Source organism: Anguilla rostrata, chromosome 3 (genome assembly GCF_018555375.3).
Source record: "Anguilla rostrata isolate EN2019 chromosome 3, ASM1855537v3, whole genome shotgun sequence".
Taxonomy (NCBI): domain Eukaryota; kingdom Metazoa; phylum Chordata; class Actinopteri; order Anguilliformes; family Anguillidae; genus Anguilla; species Anguilla rostrata.
Genome location: NC_057935.1, coordinates 41099728 through 41107674, shown reverse-complemented (window position 1 = coordinate 41107674; position 7947 = coordinate 41099728). Strand labels below are relative to the sequence as shown.

The 7947-nt window shown below is 37.1% G+C and overlaps 1 long non-coding RNA gene across 1 annotated transcript; it reads left to right on the top strand.

The window, feature by feature from the left end:
• The first annotated feature begins 3425 nt into the window (after positions 1-3425).
• Positions 3426-7250, top strand: LOC135250855 (uncharacterized). The gene is made up of 2 exons (XR_010329034.1): positions 3426-4567; positions 4699-7250. It is a non-coding gene; the product is annotated as an uncharacterized LOC135250855 (long non-coding RNA).
• The last annotated feature ends 697 nt before the right edge of the window (positions 7251-7947 follow it).

Sequence of the window (7947 nt, the reverse complement as noted above, 5' to 3'; positions counted from 1 at the left end):
CTTTGACTTTGTTACTGTGTACAAGCAGTTCTTGCACTGTAAAAAAATCATACAATTCCTTAGATTCACTCAAACGCTCTTAGCCCGAAATATGCAATCCAATTACAACTGACTTCTACGGAAGAGGATTAGGGCCACATGCAATTTTTTTTTGAGTTCTCAAAATTTCAAAGTCAGACTTCTGAGATTCAGTCAAAACAAGCTAAAAGTCAAATTTGAGAATAGTCAGGAGATTAAGAGATAGTCAGTGAGATTGCGGTAAATGGGAGTCAGAATGTCTTGAGCAAGAACTCAAAATCAATTCACGTGGAGGCCTTAATCCTTTCGTAAGCGCTTAGTACATCCATTACCTTTTCATTCCAAATAAGGCTTAAAAAATCCAAGAAACAGGAAAAGGTGTGCCCTGAAAATAGGGACACCTAAACTGAAGGCAAGACTTCTTTGAATTTAATCATTGCAAAGTCATCTGCCTGTCTTAATGTACCATCCCCATTGTTTTAGTAGAATTAATAAAGTAAATAGTTAAAATTATAATCTAGACTTAAATCCACTATCATGCTTTATGTAAAATAGGAATATAGCAATTAAATAATTAGTCTAATATGTGGGGCACATGACACTTGTATGTAGAAAATTACGAACATTGTAGAAATGGATGTTTAGATAAAAGATGAAAGGCTATTTTGTCTGCTAATAGAATAATTTGCCATTTAAATATTTTTGCTTAGGTATTCAACAAAAATGAATCAATGTGGCATTTTGTGACATTTTTTCAAAATGTTTAATGATGTCATAGGTGTTGGATGTGGTTGAGGTCAGGGCTCTGTGCAGGCCAGTCATATTCTTCCACAACTAGGGGGCCTACCCCAAACCATGAAAAACAGCCCCAGACCAAGGGGTGTCCCGATACATTTGGTCATATAGTGCATCACTGCAAATATCTTTATTGCTGTTCTCATGGGCAATTTCCTTAGAGATCCAGGAAACTGAAATCTGATTTTTATTTATTTTTTTTTTTTTGCTGATGTGCTATTGCAATATGTTTAAATTCACAAATGGCCACAAAATATTGTATAAAATGATTGTTGCAATTGGTATTATTGTAATAGAGGTGCAGAATAATTGTAACCTTGAATGAACATGCCCTATAATCCACATATGGAGGTTCTGCACCTTGTTAGAAGCTTCTTTCCGTGAGGTCAAAGTCAGGACAATGCAGGAATTCACCAAGACAACAAACACTTCACTGAAGAAAGTAAAAGTTTATTGTAATCACAATGGTCAACGAGAAGGTCACTGAAACACAACACAAGTTCACGGTACAGCAACCTTCCACGTACTGGTCTTCTAGCCTGGTTTAAATAATATCTGGGGCCTTGACTTGGTACGCATGTCCATCCTATCTGCGAGGGCCTGTCTCTTTGTTCCATAATGATATCTGTTTTGTACATAAACAACCTATGCCATTTGTGTTTCCTGATACCGTGTGGTGCCTCAATGTCCACTCAGAGAGGGCAGAGGTCTGTCCCCTCCCTGCCCCTGATCTCTGGACAATACAATTTACAGCCCAGGCCCCAATGACCAGGCTTCACCCATTACACCAGATCAGAGATCAATACACAGGGGCCTAACTACCTCCAGAGGAGAAAAACGCAGAACCCATCAACATACTAATGTTAATCAAGGAAACAGATTTCCAACACTAACATCAGACCAGCCAGATTATGAAGCACAGGGGTTTATTCTTGAAAAAGGTCTGAGCAAACATTAACACACAAGCAACCTCGTGACTTACCATGAAGTAAGTTGTTGTAATGTCCAAATTGATGAGGAAAGCTGCTTCTGTTTGTTTCATAACACCCAGGTAAGCTTTTACAAAGAAAGTAGCCAACCACACTGACCAATCTAGTGTATGCTTATTGTAAATGCCTGTGACCAGGTTCTTTTACATTAATCACTTTGGAGCATCCAGACAATGATGCTATGTCAACGCAGCAAGCAAATTAGCTGAACACATTTAACATTAAACACCTATCTAAATTAAAAACTCAAACATGATGATGAGTACACTTCATTTCTTTAACAAATATTAAAGGTCTCCCCAAAAGGACACTATGTGTAGATGGTTTTCAACACCATCTAGTGTCCCAAATCTCCAAATCTGAAGCTCTCTCTTTGACCTCCTGGGGAACCAAACTGCACGTTTTCTCTTAGGATGGCATTCTGTAAACATATAACAGCAAAAAAGCATATTGTTTGTTAAAGCAACTGAGAGGCAGCATAATTGTAACAGCTGTGTTACGTCCCCTGCCTCTGCTTGCCTGGGTAGTGCAGATGGAGCTAGTTGCTTAATTACCTAATTGCCTGATTGCCTCCACCTTCCTGTGGCCCAATATAAGCCCAGTAGTATGAGGCAGGGGAGATTTTCTTTTGGGGCTTGTGTGGAGATCTTTGGTTTTGTGAACTTTGTGTGTTTTTGTTTGTTTTAGTTTGTGCCTTACTTTGTCATTTAGATTAATAAATGTCTGGGTTTGTTTTTAGATCAGGTTCTGTCTGTTTTTAGTGCATCTGGAACATTGTTTGATCGGTCAGTTAGCAAACAATACCAGCTAAAATTGACTCAAACTACTTTACTTTCTTTTTTTCACTTACTCAAATACAGTTAAAAACATATTTCCCACAAATGCTATTCAGTTGCTCAGTTCTTTTGGCAAACAGTAGAGTGAATTTGTGTGTCTACAAACCTGAAATGGCTACTGTAGCAGCAGTTTACAAAAGGTTATTGACTGTTACATATATGATACCATTACATTTATAACGACGCTCCCCTACACCAGTCTCTATAGCCTTAAGAGTTCATACATAAGATAATTCAATACAATTTTATGTTGCAGTATACAAACAGTCTAATTTATTTATTGACTACATTTGTTTTTCATGGCCTACCTATATTGGTGACAATCCATCACAAGACTGTCCATTATTCTCAGGTTCCCGTCAAATATCATTGCTTTTTGATCCAAACAGCTGTATCAGTCGATGTCAAATGTCTCCATGTAAAGATATGCTAAGCTAGTTTTCACTGATGTTAAATTCTGTTAGCCTAAATATATTTATGAAAATCCGGTCTGAGTTGAACAAATCCAATCAATTGGTTAATCAGTAGCCTACTGACAACAAGCTGTTAATTTCAGTTTTCTTTTTTCCAACATATCAAAGACCTCTCTGTGGACACCTGTCAGTGGTTCTCTTTCTATTAATCATTACAGATGACTGTTGATTGTTTTAGCTATCTATTCTGCATTGTGTAGCTGCGTGTTTGTATGTCTTTGTATTTTGTCAGTGTAGACTATCATGTGCATTGTATTGCATGTAGGTGTCATGGTGGAGTCTATTAAAAACACTCTACCTTAGGCTAACTATATTCTGTCATTGGTGGCATACAAGTAGTAGCACACTCTGCTACTACACACTCTTTCGAGTGAATGGTCTATATCCTTGAAATTTTATTATTTTATCTAATCATAGTCAAGGGATGCAGGTTGTTTGTATAAAAAAAGATTAATATAGCTCTATTAATATTTTCAGAATTGAACCAAATAGAGAAACTGTTAGCTATTTCTCTCATCTCTCCGATCGCACCAATAAACATTTGAACGTATTTTAACCAGTGTGCTCATAGACAAACCGGAGTCCAGCAATATTTTTGTAGGGATCTCATTTATATTTGCCGGCCTAATGCAATGTAACAATTACACCACATGGGGGAGCGTAGGTCAGATATGCCTGTAATTTACTACAGGAACAGAAGTGATGGGGATGTTTAGCTAGAAAGGGATTTTGCTGCGTCATATCGACCTAATTGTGTTGGTTCATCCGAGCTTCAGTGTATTTCCAAGATCATTCACAGAGAAAATATCTGGACCAAAATACAGCGGTATTCTATCATGTAAAGTTTACACTTTGTTGCCTGCAATACATAATGATATAAGAAGCATGGCTAACCCGAACCGTAATGTAACCTTTTTGGTTGACTTACGGTCATCTACCAGGAAAGCGTCTCATTTGCAAGCCATATGGAAATCTTTGTGTAAATGAGGTAGAGGGTGTAGTGGAAAGACTGAACACGTTTTTTCTTTCGCTATTAGACGTATGGTTATCTAATCTACCACTCAACTCTCATATTCTCCACTTTACTTTCTGAAGCGGTTAGTGAGCCAATCCCATGAACGGTCACTTCCACCAATTCTGAAGACGCTAATAGTTTGTACGTAGACGCAAGGCTGAAACACGACCGCCCACCCCCCCGGATCCTGTGTCAATATTGGTTCAGAGAAAATGCACCGGGCGACAGGTGTACGCTAGAGGATCCTCTATCTTTAAAGCCTATCTTAAAAAAAAGATAAATGGAACGGCAGCTATTTATACCCCAGGTATAAAAACACACCATTGGCCGCGCAGGTTCATTTCATCTAAAGATAAACGTGGACGGAAAGGCGAAGTGTCTCCTAACCTGTGGACATCTTCTTCATCGTCTTATTTAACACTTACCAAAAAGCCACCACAGGTACGTTTTCTCGGACTGTACTAATCTTCCCTTCTATTGCTTATACTATTAAACAATTAGTGTTGATTATTACGACCACACTGTGACATGACATAGGCTGTGAACTGAACTTCCTTTTCATTCTGTTTTAGGTAAGTCTGGATGGAGCGCATCAAGGATCCAATATAGACAGCGATACATTATTTCGAATGGGCTACAGCCTACTGCAACAAGCTTTCCTGGCGCCGCAGTACAGTGATACAAGAAGAGTACAACATGATAGCCTATTTGGAACTCTGAAACTTCCGTTTTTTTTCTGTGCTTGCCTCACGTTGAGCCTCACGTACAATACCTGAAGATGAAGTTTTGTTCGTTCGGCTCGCGTTAAGCAGGTACAGATTTGCTTCATATCTGAAAACGGAAATAATGGAAAGTTCTAAAAACAAAATAAACAATATAAAAATCCTCAATTAAGATAAAGTCAGTTTATATTGTGTGCATTAGCCTATATGTTAACGTACCTATGAGGCAATTCATTTGTTGGAAGCTGTTGGAAAAAGAATTCATAGCATATGTTGCTATTTGTGTAGTTACTTTACTTGATTTTGTTATAATATTCTAATAAAACCCTGTTATGTAAAATCAATTTCAAACAGTTGCACGAGTTTTCTAAATTTAAGTGGGTATTTCAGAAGTTATTTATATATTTCCTTCTTTCTTTTATTATATTCCATAACAGCGACCCAGACATAGTGAGTCTATCGTGTGGGGATTAGTATGAAAAATATAAGCAGGACAGACTTTTATATGAGATAAAAAGGACATTACACTCCTTTGCCTGGAACCCTCTCATTCACATGAGGAGTACACCTCATTACAGCTGCCATTTAGCGCACACGTGATGTAAAAAAACAATATAGTGTGCTAATGGTAACACTAGCACAGTGATCTCAAGTAATTTCAATTTAAACTTTTTTTTAAAGTTCATCATTCTTTCTAGCCTTTTCTTCCAAGCTTGTGCATCCAATTTCAGCAATGGTATCACTTGAAAATCATGGAAGGTGTTCAGTACTGTATGGCATTTAAGCATATGCTTGTGTCAGGAGGAAAACAGCCATTGTTCTCTTAATTAATACTCTGGTGCTAAGACAAAGGCTTTCCTTTATTTGTAAAGGCATACACTGAATTTGCTTTCATGTGCTAAAATGGTGGACCTGCGTTGCTATGAGAACATAGATCCTTAAATATGACATGCTTGGTCATGAACAAAGATCAGCACCTGCACACAATAGGGCATTACTGTTGTAAAGCGACACATTAAACACAGATAACAAGGTGGGGTGTTTGAAAAGTAATGTCTCCTACTCAGAGCAAGCCATCTTTAGACTGTGCCGTTCCACGGTCCATGGATCCTTTAAATTAATCAATAGAAAGCAGAATATAATATATAATTTGCGAATTAATGTTATCTATTTATGCTATTATACATTAAATATTGACTATTAACTGTGAGCTTATTATCTTTTTGAATCTTGCCACAGTGTTTGAAGGATGCAAGCAGATAAGATATGCTTGATTAATTAATTAATCACACTTTAGCGTTCATGGACTGACAATGACATCTGCTGTCCTTGTCCATTAGCTTTACAACTGTTCTGCTCTGTCAGGGCTAAAGGTGACCTTACTCACACTATGAATTGAATAAAAGCCTACAGCAGCACATGGCAGCTCCTTTCCCATCAAATAAAGCAGATCACATTTAACCCCCCCCCCCCCCCCTTTTTTGGATTTTTTTATTTTTGTGTCTATGTGTATTAAAAATGCTTTGCTATAATCCTTTCAGGGCCCTATTTCTTATTGGTTTCAAATGATACATTTTCATATGCATATTTATTTCCCAATGTATCAGGGAAAAACCCTAACTCTGCAAATGAACAAAACACTCCCATGACAAACATGTATGATGTCTCTCTTTTGTTTTTTATTGTGTAACAACACACATCATTGTTTAGTCAAAATGAGCTTTTTCATGTCCTGTCCAACAAAATTAGTTGATAACACTTGGTCATCGAACAAATAGAAATAAATCATTTAATGTTGAATGGGAAAGAGTGTGACTGGCCTTCTGTCGTGTGACTGCATTATTTAAATAGGTGACATCAGTTAGCCCACATTTGCATACACAAAAGACTAGTTTTTCCAGTATGAATCCACAGATGCTGGGAAGTAGTATTAAGAACTGAGTATATTATTACAAGCGCAACTGTAATTTTTCCATTTGAATTGTTTGATTCACGTTTCCATACAATGCATGGAAAATGTAATGGACAGGGTCTTTGTTTAATGATTTGAGTCCCACCTGTCTGTTTGACTATGCCCCTATATATTTGATTTTCACACAGGAATTAGAGAAAACAAAGATACACAGCCTGTATCCTGGTCACATTTCTAACTGCCAACACAATATTCTCCCATGCCTCAGAAACCATTCTTCTTTATTATTCTTCCGAAATGTAAACTGAAGGATACTGACTTACAATATTAGTGGCCAAACAAGGAAATGGTAGATTAACTAATATTAAAGCAAAAAGTGTTGTGTTCAAACAATGCAACTACTGATCAACAGTTTTGTGCTCTTGGTAAAGATGTTTTGTAAAAACAGAAGACCATGTTCTATTGCGCTGTATCCTCTATGACATTTGAAGGTCTTTCTGCACAGCATTGTCCAGCTGCATTAAAACTTATGTGAAACAAAAAAAAAATTATGCTATATATGATTTTTCCAGATATAAATTTTATGAATTACTGGTGAAAGCCTTCCACTAAATTCTACCATGCAGATATTTTTTTATGAATGGCAAAACCCCTGTTTTTACTGTTTCCCCAGCTTAAACCACTTGGTCGAATTGCTGTAACATTTTGTTTCATGCCTCATAACTCATTCTTCGTTTTCTTTCATATTGTTTTCTTTACCTTGTAATGAATGGTGTAACTAATACATTTTATATGTTATGTGAGTGTAGTGAGTGTGGCCTTGTTAAATGAACAGTCTTACTGAAGGGTGACACATACATATGACTAACATACTTAGCAAACATAACAAAATCTTTATTTATGCCAAATATGATTTGTGCCATTTCTGAATGTTATTGTTTCTACTATCTGTTCATGGGAAAGAAAAGCTATTATTCTGACAGCTCTTTGATTTTAAATGGCCATCCGATATGATGTGAGTACGGTGGGAGTTGGTTCTTTGACGTGTTTCCCTCCTACATGTCTGCTACAGTCCAGGTTCTCTTGGCTGTGGTAACAGCAGACTGCTGGTTCAATTAAATAAAGACAATAATGCGATAATCGCTACCCTCTGGCTGGGCTCTGTTTCAGACAATTGTAAAAAGGGT